The sequence below is a fragment of the Anabrus simplex genome, chromosome 7 (assembly GCF_040414725.1).
Source record: "Anabrus simplex isolate iqAnaSimp1 chromosome 7, ASM4041472v1, whole genome shotgun sequence".
NCBI lineage: Eukaryota > Metazoa > Arthropoda > Insecta > Orthoptera > Tettigoniidae > Anabrus > Anabrus simplex.
In genome coordinates this window covers 120,294,513-120,311,093 of record NC_090271.1, presented here as the reverse complement: position 1 = coordinate 120,311,093, position 16,581 = coordinate 120,294,513, and positions in this window count along the sequence as shown.

Genomic DNA, 16,581 nt, shown 5'->3' with positions numbered 1-16,581 from the left:
TGTTAGACAAATCCAGAAAAAGGGCAGAGAGCAACAGCAGCCTCTGTATTTAGTTATCTATGATCGGGAAAAAGCCTTTGATTCAGTACCAAGATCTGCTATGTAGAAAGTATTGGGACATTTTGGATGTCCTGAACATTATGTGGGATTGGTTCAAGCTCTTCATGATAGCCTGTCTGGACAGGTTCTTCATGGTAACTCAGTATCAGATTCGTTCTCAATCACCCATGGATTGAAATAAGGCTGTGTGCTTGCTCCTACATGGCTGCCATGCTGCATGAATCATCTGCAAACAACTTAGGCATGGAGACTAAATTTCGTTTTGATGGAGGCCTTTTCAATCTGGCAAGACTTGGCTCACAAAGACGTACTCTGGTTACCCGGGTGACAGAACTGCAGTAGGCCGATGACACCACATCTCCTGCTCTAACACCTGCAGAACTACAACAGTCAGTCAACTGCTTTAAAACTGCATGTGATCGCTTTGGCCTTGCCATTAATGTGAAAAAAAATGAAAGTACTTGCACAACCTGCTCCAGGATTAACTCTTCCTGAGTTCAGTACCTCCATCTTAAACACAACACTGGAGCAGGTTGATCACTTTTTACATCTTGGAAACATCTTGTCTAAACGTTGAACCTGAGAACAAGATGTTGATAAAAGAATTGGCACTGCTCATGCAGCAGTCGGACGGTTAATGCACGGAGTCTTCATGAATGACGACCTAAAACTGCATACCAAACTCATGGTGTACAAAGCTGTCGTCGTTTCTACGCTACTGTATGGCTCTGAAACTTGGACACACTATCGTCGTAATATCAAAAGACTTGAGCGTTTCCACCAACAAAAAATGAGATACATCTTGAATATCAAGTGGGAGGACTATGTGACCAACACTGCAGTTCTCAACAAAACGCAGCTAAATGGCATTAAGGCAACAATCATCGCTCGTCAACTGAGATGGTTAGGCCGTGTTCACCGCATGAGTGATACCAGGCTTCCCTGCCAGATTCTTCTTTATCGTGAACTTTGCTCCATCGGTAGACCTCTTGGGGCCCCTCTTAAGCATTTTAAGGACCAGCTAAAACACATCATGAGGACAACTGGTATAAATATATAGACATGGAAAGAATGTTCACTGTGGCGGAACACTACATCCATCACTGTCAACTTGTTTGAAAGAGAATGCCGCAGACATCAAGAGGCCAAGCGACAAGCAAGGAAACTCCATCAATTACAACCCCGCCCTCTTGCATCCATTCAGTGTGCTTTGTGTGGGCGTATGTTTTATGCCAAGATTGGTCTATTTAGTCATCGCAAACACATCCATAAATTGAATTGAACTGCTCACTTTGTGGAGGAAGAAGTTATAAATACTCAGATCAAATTACAGCCGACGACAGTCCCTTTTAATTGTGCTCATGACTTTAGCAGCATTCCTGTTGTTCTCAATCTTCATAAAACTGAAGATGTCTTTAACCGAAGGACAAAATATATACTACTAGGAATGTAACTTTTATTTTCTCTTATGACAATATATTAATTAGTATTGAAAAGGTTTTACATAATATAAGCATTCATTGTCAATACGGACTCTAACCATGAAATGTATTTCATGCACAGGTGTTGTCTCTCCAGTGGCAGTCGCCAGGCTGAGGTTCACTGGCAATGGCCGAATACTCCAATGTCGCGCAAGCATTGGCTTGATGATGGTCCTTGTCACTCCGGTGTCAATCAGCACACTTCACACTACCCTGCCGCTGGCTCAGTCTACCATTAGGCTGCTACCATCGGATCATAGTCTCATTATGTGGACCTGGACTGCTGGAGCTTGACTCTCCTGAGCCAACTTTCACCCCATAAGGCTGGCTAATTTTCATGTCCTTGAGTTGTCGGCCATCCTGAAGTCAGCTAGAGACTCTTATCTTTGATGGTCTTCACTGTTGTATCTTGTGTGGCTCCTGTTACCACAATTCCAGCAGGTGGCAGATCCCTGAGGCATCGACTGGCTCGAGCGTCGTTCTGTTGTCTTGTTTCCTGCATTCCGATTAAGTTCACAAAACCTTCCTAAGACCTCAAGGAAGTTAGTCAGGGACTTACTTTCTGTGGCTACAGAGTTCTGTCCACTTCCAGGCGATGCACCCTAGTCTGTTTTATCAATGCCTGCTTCGCAGCCTTGAACTCCCAATGCGTTGCCAAGAGCGTCTCGGAGGGTCTTCACCCCATGACAGGTGAGACGAAGGGTCTGTTGTGTAGCTGGGCGGTAGTGGTAGTGCAGACACTGACCCCTCCGCCTACCCACCTATTTGAGGAACTCTTATGGTGCTGATAGGTAGGCCAGGCAGACAAGACTAGCAACATCTGCTTTGAACTTTTGTAGCATCTCCATTCTGCTCTGAATCCTGGTCCATAGCTGTGTCTGGTAGGGATGTCAGACTCCATACCGGGTGTCAACGTGGGCTGGTAGTATGGTGTAGTTGCTCCGAGTGCCTTCTGGTAATGTCTGTAGGACAATGAGGGCATCCCCTCTCAGAGCCATGACTAGGGCTGTAGCTTTGCCCCTTTTACTCCAGTGATTAGCGGAACAGGTCGCCTCGAACGGTCTCACGTTACGTACTCCATGGGACCTTCCCATCGAATGTTGGTGGTAGTGCAGACACTGAACCCTCCGTATAAATCCTGTCTTGTATGTTGTCGCTTAGCTATTGCACGGGCAAGGAGGTGAGTGACTGGATGGGCACTTAGTTCACATTTTGACGGCATTTTATTCTTCAGTTCATTCATATTTTCTTTTTCAGGCCCCTATTGTCAACACACAATCAGGTTCAATTTGCATCAGTATAACTCCACCTCCTAATACAAGAAATCTATTATAATGTGGCATCACCACAACACTGTTTTATGTACAATATGCACATAATTTTATTTGCATACCCACTTACGGTGTTTTATAATTGACAATTCGTTGTTTTGAACAACAGTTTTAACATATGATTTTAATTGGACATCATGCTTCATATCATGTTCACACCGCACCATTTTAACATTGAAGATTGACAAGACGCTATCACGCCGCGTCACAGGATACAAAGACTTTGCATTTACCTATTTTAATGTGTCCTCGCCTTATTTTTAATGTTATGTACTTGTATTTATGACTGAAGATGTCCTATAAGAGGACGAAACATGTTTCACGAGTGTAATTTAATGTAGTCTTTGTAATAAAGACAATTCCAGTATTGTAAAGGTGGAATTATAAAATCTAAATTTTCACAAGTTGTCGCTTAGCTAGGCGACTTCTTTCTGTAGGTCCCGATAAATAGCATATAATATTTTGGCCAACTGTGCCCATCATTTCATCAGTGTTCTTATCAATCTCCCGTTTTACTGTGTTAAGTTTTTCTTAAAGTTCCACGTTCACCATTTATGCCTGCAGAATATGCTTTATCATGTGGCAACCCTCCCATCATTCTCTGTCCATCTTCTCCATCCAGTAGTGAATATCTTAAGAGGATTTTTGAGGCTTAGTCTACCCAAAAGAACAGAGTTATTATACTTACTAACAGTATAACTTCATAATAACGATGTATCACAACATTTGACTTCACTTCGATCCTTTAGACCATACATTAAGTTCACTGTTTTGTTGTGACATTCTACCCAGCATGGAGAGTTCAGTGCTTGAGGATTGTGGCGATAGTTAGTCAATGATCTGTAGTGATGGGCAGTCTGAGACTAGGTCTCGAGATTTCTCGAGACTAGCGCAGGCACTATTTCTCGCGAGAAATTTCGAGAGATCTCGAGAGCGTTGTCCCCCATTGTGCGGTGAGCAGCGTGTCGTAGGCCTAAGAGGTTGTCGGAGCTGAATGTTGTTTGTGCCAAGTATCCAAATAGCCAACCACGGGCCTTCTCCATTTCGTAAATACGTGTCAACAAGTGACTAGGGCGTTAATTTCTACCGAGGTTTATTTTGACGCAGTATAACATAATTATAAAGGATACGCATTCTGGCATTGTATGCACTGGTAGGTACACGAATGAGTGGTTTAAGTACAGAACCTGACGGCTACTGCAGGTACACATACGTAACTAGATACTAGAGGCGTGCATTATTCGAACTCGAGACGAGGCAAGATGCAACTACCATTACGCATGTGTGGAATGTGTAATTTAAAATGCTCCAGTTTGCTCAAATCATTTCGACAGATAAGTGCATATCGTTATCAGGCGGATCAGACCCCACATTCAATAACATACGACCACTGCTTGTGCTTATCGATATTTTGGTGACGAAGGAAATAATTCTTACAATGTTATAGAGTATTCCCGTCACAATTAGGTACTTCGATATATGACGGTGCAATGTGAAATTGAACTAGTTTTACGCAACAACTTGTAGACGATGTCCGAAACGCAACACAAGTCGTGGATGTCGGTTATTTTTAAGAGATGTCACATAGCACAGCCCGCTGTGTTTCTTGTTCATAAGAAGTAAAATACGACGGCAGAAATACTTTTGGGATGATCTGGCACTCACATACACATAATATCAATGAAGAGGAATCGTCACATAACACCTCCAGCCCGGTCTGAATTACAGGAAGCTACCCTGTCGGCAACTATTGTGAGGCATCCAGGTAGGTTTACATCCTAATAACAGTTATTAACAAATTATACGGGTTATTCAACTAAGAATTCTACCTGAAATAACTCGTGAACAGTTTAAGATAGGCCCTACTATAATTCTGTCTTCACTTTCGTTAATGCTATTAAGGAACTCATAGTTCAACATATAGTGCTTTTCTAGGCTTTTGACAAAATTTATCGTCACACACGTTTCCATATGAGAACTATTGATGATAACTATCAAGCTTACACTCGTAGTAACTGGGACGTCGCGTCGCACAGCTCGCAGCACACGAGAATCGGTCTCGAGAGCGTTGCCCATCACCCCTATTGAAAATATTGGAGCAAAGTCGGGCATTTTAGATTACACGTTCCACGCATGTGTAATGGGAGTTGCATATGTAGCAAAGCACATCTTTCCCCGTGTCAAGTTCGAATAATGCACGCCTCCAATTTCCAAGTAGGTGTACATCCTATCTACAGTTATTCACAAATTATGCAGGGTTATTCAGCTAAGATGTCCACCTCAAATGAGCCGTGAACAGTATAAGATACTGATATTCGGTTTTCACTTTCATTAGTGGTATTAAGGGGTTCATAGTTAAACACGCAGTACTTTTCCTGACTTTTAACAAAATATATTGGCTCACACGTTTCCTAATGAGAACGTTATTTCACGCAATAACTGTCAATGATATACTATCAAGCTTACAGTCGTAGTTACTGGTACGTCGCACGGCTTGCACTACAGGAGGATCGGTCTCGAGATTCTCGCGAGAGTCTCGAGATCTGCGACGTCAGTCTCGAGAGTCTCGAGCGAGAGCGTTGCCCATCACTAATGATCTGCATTTAGGGCTGTCGCCCAAGTAGCAGATTCCCTATCAGTTGTTTACCTAGCCTTTTCTTAAACGTTTTCAAAGAACTTGGAAATGTACAAATACATTCCTTGATAAATTACTCCAGTCCCTTACTCCTTTTCCTATAAATGAATATTTACCACAATCTGTCCTCTTGATTTCCAACTTTATCTTCATTTTTTAGTCTAAAACATTTCCATTTCGGAAATATTTGGATCTGAAAATAATCCAGCTGATAGCCACCCCTGTTAGGGAATCAAAAGATAGGTCTCCTAATTAGTTCATATGAATAATATTTTATATGATGCTTTGATTAAGCAGGGCTTGAGTCATAACTCAAGATTACAATTGCTAGCATCAGGCAGATTGTTTCTTTCAGATTTTATTTGAAAAAAGAAAATCCACTACAGGGTTCTTCAAGTTAGGGAGTACAAGTGGTGTCGAGCAATCGCCAAAGAATTTTTCAATGCCGAGTCCGCTATGCTCCGGATAATATTGTCCGGAATTTTGTTTTTCTTAAGAAGTTCAGTATAGTTGGGGACAAAACATGACGACCTCAGCTCTTGGAAGCAACCTGGAAGCCAGCTGTAAATCCCACCCTGCACCCTGCAGAGTTAATGAGCTCCATGTGATCCTTCCTTGGTATGGAGAAGTTTCCAAACCACTCTCTTCAGTCTTCACTCTTTCTTCTTGCCGAGTGCAGTGTAGTGACCTAGTGAGCATTATTAATAATAAGATATGAATAAGTGATATTTATAATATTTATAACATCAGTTTAGAGCAAGAGCAGTAATATGTCGGTATTCTTCCGGCCGTGGGTAAATGAAGAATCACGGTGTAACGAAGCGGAATTAAATCAGCTGTCTGGACCTTCTTCTTCTTTCTCTTCTTATTCTTCACCAAGAACTCCAACTAAAAGTGACAAAAATTTGATTGGCAGAGGTGTTAAATTACGAAAACAAACCGTGATTTGGTGAGGAACATTAAAAGTTTCTTACGAGTTGTTTTAGGAAATGGCAAAAATTTTAATAATTTAGCATCGGAAGCGACAGGAATCTGTATTTCTACGGTAAAGAGAAGATACTACGACGCTTAGAAGGACCATCTGTAACAGTTATGGATAATGCCTCCTACCTCAGCCGTGTATTTCACCCTAAACCCAATCAATCCCGGAAAGAAGATCGAATCCTTCAATATATGATCGATAAAAATATTCCTGTCCCTCATCCTGTTCGTATAATACAAGTACTCCTCGAAATTATTATGAAGAACACGCCTATTGGAGAAAGAAAAAAGAAGTATGTTGTAGACCAATTGTAAGTCAGTTATGGACACAGTCTTGCGCATACCGCCATACCACTGCGTTTTAATCCCATTGAGATGGTGTGGGCGGAGATGGGAAAGACCACATCACGAAATCTAAGAAATTATTCAATCACTGAAGGAAGCCTGTATGCTCGTGACACCTGAAAAGTGGAGAAATTACATCAGCCACGTAGATAAAATAGAAAACAGCTACAAAATATTCAGTCCATTTTTGACAATGAGAAGATCTGTATACAACTAACAGATTCTTCTGATTCTGCGGAGGAAGACGATGACGACGAGGATTAAGGTAAAATTGTAATAAGAAATTTAATGGATTAATGGTTAATATTTATGTACCGGTATATGATGATACTGGTTTTTAAATGTTAAACTATTGTCGTGGCCACCAAATTAGACGGGTCAGAGGAATTACGCTGTTGCCAAGGTTATGTAGCAACTGGCGAAGAAATGTCTAACTGAACACATCATTTCGGAGCGCGAGACAAGTTGTTCTCTCTCAAGCTCCTGATGTTACTTCATATAATGTTTCAAAACAAATTATAATACAAGCTTCAGAAAAGACTGCTGATTTCAGTGGTATAACTATTTTCCATATAAACCACTTCAAATAACTATTAAAAATAAAATCTTGAACGAGTAAATTTAAATCCGTAGAATCACGTATTGAAAATTTCAGTAAGCGGCCAAGTTTTTATTTCTAAAGCCAATAAAATTTTGTCTGCGGGAAAAATGTAAAAAAACTGCCTGACTTATATTTTTTATCTGAAACATATTTCCGTATGCTTTGTAGTTTTCCTGGAAAATGGCCTGGAAAGCGATCATGTAAATGTCGGTGGCTGAGGCAGTTCGGGGCGCGCGCGCGCCAGCACAGGCTGCAGGACGCCGTAAATACTTTCGTATTACACATTAATCCGTATCAGTTTTATTACATTATAACTTTAAATATTTGAATACTGTATATTGTACTGAGTAATATGGAAAAAGAACTATTTTAAGAATAGGTTTACATTAATTTATAATGAATTAAGAACCGGTTTCTATCTTCATGGCAGTCTAAGATTTCTTAGTCACTGTCATCACTCGTCTCACTATTTGTCGAGCCGTGATTTACACTGATGATGAATGGCTCCATTCTTTCGTCCCTTACTATTTCTTTGGCCCAATCGTGTGTTTGAAGATTTTCCGCGCGATTGAAGCACTTTTCCCATTCTGCAGCAGTCACACGGTCGATGGCTTCTGACGTGAAATTTTCTACGTCCTTTATTTTGAATGTCTTGGTCCTCTCTGCCACTTCTCTCTTGACTTGAGCCCAAATCAATTCGCATTCACTATCCATTTTAACTGCACTTACGGTGCGAGCTCAACAGCTGCATGACAGGGAATGACTCGGGTAAGGTGGCCTGGAGCGGATGGGCTTCAACTAGACAGCACTGCACGATCAGCGTTGCCAATCCGTGCTCGGAGGTAAGCGACTCTCGACCATATGTCGCTTTGCCGTTCCCATATCTGACGCCTAATTTGGTGGCCGTGACAATAGTAGTATTTCTTGTAATATTTTCTTTCCATGGTATTGCTTGTAGTAGTTGGGTAATTATATTTTTACTTTACTTTATTATTACACTAATGTAAGTGACCATTGCCACCTGTTTCTAATTGGGATGTATTCGTTAATAATAATAACCTAGGGCTCGGATGTTTTAAGACCTAAAAATAGCCCAAATAAGCAAGCAAGACTTCAAAAGTGACAAAATATGACTATAAATTACAAAATATGGCCCAAAAGTGATTAATCTAAATATGGCCATTTTAAAATAAGTTATAAATCGAAACGTCAATTCCTTTGATACATATTTATTAACTAAATTCTTTATTCTTACTTTCATATTAATTTTCTGAATATACATATTTAGCAGTTATTCACAGTGTATTGTCCTTGATTCACTTATCAAACATTCGTGAATACATACCTATAAAATACTAAGTTCGCTAAGATTATAGATCACACAACATTTCAAAAGTCAAAATATGTTCGTAACCTTCATTGGTGGTTTGAAATACGAAGAAAATTAGAAATCAATCTATTTTTAAAAACATTTTGAAACGCTTACGCCCAGATTACATTAATATTGCTCAAATGTGTTAAAGTTTAAATTGAGCATCACGAAACGAATTAAGTAGATGTCTTTCGATACATTATGGTAGGGCGACTCGGTATGTAGTGCAAGTTCGTATAACTTTTTCATTCTTCTCCGAGGGCGGTATTGAAGTGTATGACAAGATTCAGGCGAAAAAGATCTTCCGATTATCACTTTACACATTCTTTAAGAAGGGAAGCTCCTTTCTATGTTACAAGACGTTGTTAGTGCATATTTAAATAATATTAAATCACTGCTGTCGAGTATGCACTCATCTTAAAATGTACTGGTACATTCTCCTCTAAAACATCATTCATCTTGCACACACAGTGAAAACCGTCACTTTGATTAAGCAAATTTTAAAGTTTCCATATTATACTGACGGCAACTATTCCATGCGATTGTTGTGCTGAAAGTTCAACACTTCTCACAATTTCAATACTTGCATGCATTTCTAAGCTAGCAGCTTCTAAGCGAGTAATTACACTCGATATATTTCCAAAGTTCGACTTAATATACTGTATGTCCGACTTGCTGACAAACTGTAGGAAAACAATTCCTGCGCAATCTTGATAGAAGAGACAGAGTATTCCAATTGCATTAACTACAGATTTCAACCACACCTTTCAAGAAGAAGAAGAAGAACTACAGATTTGATACGGAAAATGAGTTTTGTAAATACTAGTTCTCTTTTGGAAAGTTGACGATGATTTTGCACAGCTACGGTTGTCGCCAAACTGCCGAAATATGACTTTTCTACGAAAATAGCTCAAAATATGGCCTTATGACAAAAAATAGCCAAAATATGCATTTATATGACAAATAAAAATCACTTAATTGTGACTATAATCACCTGATTTGCACCAAAATTCAACCAGCCAAGAAAATAGAGACAAAGAAAAAATATGACTTTTCCTAAACATCCGAGCCCTAATAATAATAATAATAATATTAATAACTAGCTTTTCTGGGGACCCATACGTCAAATTAAATGTATTTTTCCATTTTACAAATATTTATGGAAGCCCCCCCCCCCCATGGCACTACAGCCCTTGAAGGGCCTTGGCGCCTACCAAGCGAACGCTGATCAGCCCGAAGGCTTGCAGATTACGAGGTGTCGTGTGGTCAGCATGACGAATCCTCTCGGTCGTTATTCTTGGCCTTCTAGACCGGGGCGTCAGATAGCTCCTCAATTCTAATCACGTAGGCTGAGTGGACCTCGAACCAGCCCTCAGGTCCAGGTAAAGAACCCTGACCTGGCCGGGAATCGAACACGGGGCCTCCGGGTGAGAGGGACACGCTACTTCTACACCAGGGGGCCGGCAAATATTTATGGATAATAAAGTAAAATAAAGTAAATAAATAACAATAATCCAACTTATTTTAAACATTTTATGGTTTGCAAAACACCCTAAAGTGGGAGTTAACGTCTTAAATGGTATTGATTTCCCTTAACTGTCAGAAGCTACCGTCTGGGCCACGGAGGAGCCAATAATTATACTAATTATGAATAGTTAATAATAATTCAGCTGTCTCTTCATTCAGTATGAATACAATATTATTTTCACTTTTAAAATTGTTTACATTACAAACTGTGCAGCCTATTGGTGGGATAAAACCAGGTAATTTGAACATTCATTCTGTTAACACTTATATGATAATAGCAACAACAACAGCAGGAAATTATTATTATTATGTCCGACTCGTTGGCTGAACGGTCAGCGTACTGGCCTTCGGTTCAGAGGGTCCGATTCCTGGCCGGGTCGGGGATTTGAACCTTAATTGGTTAATTCCAAGGGCACGGGAGCTGAGTGTATGTGTTGTCTTCATGATCATTTCATCCTCATCACGACGCGCAGGTCACCTACGGGAGTCAAATAGAAAGACCTGCACCTGACGACCTGAACCCGCTGTGGGATATCCCGACACTAAAAGCCATACGATATTTCATTATTTTATTATTATTATTGTGGCTATTTCAGCCTTAAAATGTTCCAGCATTTAGGTGAAATGGAAAACTACAGAAATCATTTAAAGAACATCCGGTGGAATTTGAACCCACGGCACCTCCCGACTTTGAGTTACTAGCCCGTTGCACTATCACTGAGCTAGTCCAGTTTATGGGTCGTTTATGTTTGCGTTTTAGTATTCAGGGGTCGCCCTTCGTTACCTCATAACCTATTTTAGATCACCATAATACAATATTAACATTATTTTTCTCATGTCTAAATTCCCGAGCTACAACAACAATAATAATAACAACTCAGTTTACATCGAAATGACAAATAGATTCCATAAACAGGTTTTATTCCTGCTCTGGCTCGTTTGGTGCTAATGAGGTAGATGATTTGGCAACTCTGACTACGGCAGACGTAGTAAATCCTATTAGCCCTAATAGACACCGGGTTGCCGCTGGAGGATAGTGTTGTGAGCCAAGGTCATCATGTTTTGTCCCCAACTATATCTCCTTAGGAAATGTCCCTCTAGTTCCAATCATAAGGCCAATGACTTCCCATTTTGTAATTTCACACATCTTTCCAAAATCCTCAAAGCATGGTTCATATATTGCCTTTTACTCCTCACACACTGGGCGAGGCTGTTGTACATTTTCCTCAAATCGTACAGTGGGTTCAATCACCATACCCGTACCTTTCGCCCGGTCGATGACAACAATATCAGCTTGTCTTGGGGATCCATTAGTGGAAAGACATCCTACTTCTTTATGGACTTCGAAATGGAATGTACTCCTTGTCCACCCACCCAGCCTACGATTATCACATCAGAGTAGTTACGTATCATGTTATCAGAGCCCAATCTATCTTGTACATGTAATGATACCACACCGACTACATTAATCACGGATGCACTGGAGGGAGATCGTAGTACTGCTAATGTGAATCAACCTCAGCAAGGAAGAAAACGGTTCCGGAATGAAAAACTCTTGGCATGGAACATTCAAAAATAAAAGCGATCTGAAGAGGAAGAATATGTAAATGTTAAAGGAAATGAAGTTCCAAAGAAATTTCCCCACCTTCGGAGCATGCCCATGTAATAATGAATGTTTTTGACACTTTTGACCCGAACACCAGCAACATCTATTCGTTTCTTTCTATGCATGAGGCAGTTTCGACCTGCAGTCAGCATATATTTTTGCTATGGTGAAGGTTGTCCTTTAGGCACGCACATATGCCTCTGTTAGTGCTTAGTAGTGACAAGGAACAACACAAATATATCATTTTCGTAATGAAGAGGGACTTTGGCATGTGATGCATTCTTTAAGAATATTTTGCAAGATTACAAGGGTTCTTTTGCAGAAAGTTATGCAACAGACCCCCACCTGTGGAAAGAGACAAATGCCCTGCTAAACAAACAAAACACTAATGGAAAAGATGGAGTAGAGAACTTCATAAAACATTTTCCAGCATATTACAGCCATTATGCACGAATTAATACAAGTGTGTGGATCAGAAATATTTGTCATCGGACCTTAGTCTGAGGGAGTAATACAATTTATATTCATCGTAATCTATGAGCTTCATATCCGATTCACACAAATGCAAAGAGGAGAATAATTCCACCTAATCAATACTTGTTTATTATTATTATTATTAAAAATACAGGACTGGTTTTGACCCTAGCGGGTCATCCTCAGCTAAACACACACATACATAATGCTTCGTGCATTTGCAAACATTACCATATCTAAAAAGGAATATCATGTGACGATAACACGTCAGGTTGTACTCATGAGTAGGGCATTCGTCAAATTGGAAGTTAAGTATATAAATAGATAACATACACTTAACTTCCAATTTGACGAATGCCCACTAGGGTCATTACCGGTACTGTATTTTTAATAATAATAAAAAACAAGTACTGATTAGGTGGAATTCTTCTCCTCTTTGCATTTGAATTTATATTCAGTCAAGCATAATGACTCGGTCTCATACTACACTTATGGTTATATTTTTAACACACGATTTAATGTTATTTCTGCTGCCTGCAAGTGATTCCTGTCAAAAGTGTGACTTCTATAAAATCAAACTTGATGCAGCCAACACCATGGAAGAGAAGGCTAAATGGAGACATGAAAGAGAATTACATCAACAATAGGCCGAGACCACACTGACGAAAATGCATCGAGATTCATTAGAAGGGACGCATCCAGACAGTGATATGACTGTTACTGCGTTTGATTTGATAAAGACTTTACGAATACTGATACTTACGACAGATATCTACAAGAGTCAATTGTGGACATACTGCCTTGGAATACGTGATTTATGCACCAACAAAGCTATGTATGGAGCAAATATGAAGCAACCCGAGGACTACAGAGATTGGATCATGCCTCCTACATTACATTAAAAATGAAGTCAAAACAAAGAGACTGATTATGTACTCGGATCTATGTGGCGACCAAAATCATAATATTATAATGGCCTTATAGTGTCAGATTCTTTATCCAGACTTCATACCGGAAGAAATCCACCATAAATTCGTAATCAGTGGGTATTCATACTAGTGTGTGACCAGGACGTCGGTATCATTGTGAAAAACAAGAAATTTCACCCTAACATGTACAAACCCTCTGACTGAATGTAAATCATTATCACTGCATGATAAAAGAACCCATTCACAGCCATACCTATGATAAGGAATGACTTAATGTCTACATTACGTTTAGAGAAAATAATCATCACAAATCAATTTATTCATTTCTGAGAGTCGTGACCCCACTGGCTTTGCTAGTTACATCTCTGCTGTAGCTTCGAAAAGTGCCTACAGAAAATTCCATGGTTCAGTGGCTGAATACAGTGGCCTTTCTGTAAATCTTCATGTCCCCCTATAAGTATTGCAATGAGCCAGATGTTCCATTTGCTAACGTAAATTTTGCAAAAAATGGGTTGAAAGTAATAGAGATTCTGTGGAGAGGCTACTAGTGATCTGAAAAAGAAAGATTTAATGACCTTGCTGCAATTTGTACCTCCTGTTTACCATGGTTATAATAACTTGTAGGCATCTGTACTGCACTTTGCAGATACTATTCCTGTAAATGGTGATGCTGATGACTAAGATTAATGCCATGTGTGCATACTGTCAAATATTTGAGTCAAGTTTGTATTGCAATAACGGTATTCCATGTTTCGTGTATTACAGCTAAGAGCCCCGAAACAATAGTGGCCTAACCCACACCAAAACGGCCAATAATCGACTATTAATATTAACTACATGTATGTCCAAGCACTGTACTCCATACCGCATTATTTCTACAACAATCGTGTCTACGTGCTGCAAACATTACCTTTACACGCCAGAGTTTCAAATGCCCACATCTTCCAGTTGCCATTCCCACAAACCAGAGTACTGAGGGTTAGGCTACTATTGCGCTGATAGCCTCTTATATATGAAAACAAATTTCCAATAATACTGCCCTGTGGGACCAATCAGATAACACTTCACCTACTCTAATTTTCAGAGTTCTATTTTCTAGAAATGTAGCTATCCATTCAACCATTCTTTTGTCTAGTCCAGAGGTGCTCATGCTGGGCACTTCATCCTGCGGGCCCCCAGCACTGTAAGTGGGCGGGCTGGCAGGCGATGAGCATATGCTATTCAACCACAGTGACGCTGTGGTGGCTACGTCACAGGCCATGAAGGTTGGGCGAAGTTCTCCCAGTCACTCTAAATCACTGCGGCGATACTCGAGTTTGAAATGGAGGCAGAAAATAATGAAAGGAGGAGGGCAGAAATCCACGTCATTTTCAATTTACGTTCATTGCAGTTTATGTATTTTGACCGGATACAATAAAGAGTTAGGCCTACAACTATAAATATTTTTATAATATGCGTAATTAGATTTTTCACTATTATATGTTAAGAGGTGCTTTAGAAAATTTTCTAATGTAATACGGAGTTAAGGTGGATAAGCTGTGGCTTATGGTTGTTTGGGTTTAAAGTATCTGATAAACTCACCAAGAGTACAATCATGCTTACTGTTAACAACATCAGTTAGAGTATTTATTTGAAGGCATACTATATAATTGTATATGTATCTGGTAGATGTATTTACATTGTTGTTGTACTTTAATCTTGGATATTAAATATCTTTGTCCTCATTAGTCAAGAAACTCCCTCTCACCATTTATCATTGGATGCCTGTTAAATTTCAAATACTATTTTCAGAATTTCAGTGAAGAGCACCAACACTACACTATAACACTGTGCAAAATCAGGCAGTAAATTTGTTGAATTATGTAATTATATCACTTTACTTTTCTTTTAAAAAAAATTGGAAATACTGTCATGTCCATCCAAGGAATTGTAAATCGTAGCTTGTACGCTTAAACCCTATACCTTTGTAGATTGTAACAAAAAACTATAATGTGACACTTTTCAGTTAACAAATAAATATAAGAAAATAAAACTGACTGTTTATATCGAGCGCAGTATAAATCAATCTGGAATATCTTGATAAGGTCAGGTTTTTTGTTGCAATTATAGCACTTTGTTTTAAATACTGCATCCCAATCATCATTTTGCTGAACAGTGGAAAGGAGCTTCATAATCACAAGTGAATGTCAATGCCCCCTCCCTTCCCTGCTAAGTGTGTTCGCTCTGGGCGCTTCACTGTGATGTACGCTTGTTATGTAAGCTGCCCGCATTTACGTCACGCCAGCCCGGCCACACTGGGCTAGCCTCAACGGGTGCCCAGCTGAGCACCTCTGGTCCATTTGACCTCCTGAATCTAAAATATCTGCTATATTTTACTGGAATCCTACAAGTTGAGCCTCACTGGAATACATTTTTCTGAACCCAAACTGCCTTCTAACCAACCAGTTAGTAATTTTGCGAACGTGTCAAATATTATCAGAAAGAATGCTTTCCTAGAGCTTATGAACACATGTATCTGACTGGTCTGTAATTATCTGCTTTATGTTAATCACCCTTTCTCTTGTATACTGGGGCTACAATCACAACTCTCTATTAATTTGGTATCACTCCTTCATGCAAACAGTAATCAGATAAGTATTTCAGATATGGCACTATATCCTAACTCATTGCCTTTAGTATATCCCCATAAATCTTATCAATCCTAGCTGGGTGGTATTTATTCAGTATTTAGATTCCCACTTCAGGCATACAAAGGCAAACTACAGGTCCTTTAGGATAATTTGGTGTAATTTATGTTAAGAAAAAAAAAAAAATTGTACAAATTTTTTTAAATTACAAAATTCATATTGATATGATACACATAAATCATAATGGGTCTATATCAGCTTGATACACTCATCTTTAAACTTACACAGAAACAGATTATTTATCTAAAAAGAGAACATTTTAATATTTTGATGGCACATCCTAGTAACATTGCATCTGACATAACAATGAATTGTAATGAAATATGGGTCTAAGGATTATTAGGAATATTTCCAGTCTAGCAGAAAACTTGCATTTCCAATCTTCAGCAATGAGCCACCAAGGGTTTAGGCAGCATTATCCTTTATAAACAATAAGCTATATGTTTTTCAAAGATGAATGCAACAGTTATCATCTCATATAAAAAATATATGTATTTTATCACTCATTCACTCAAATCATTAAAAAAATATTCTGCATTACAATGGTTGGAT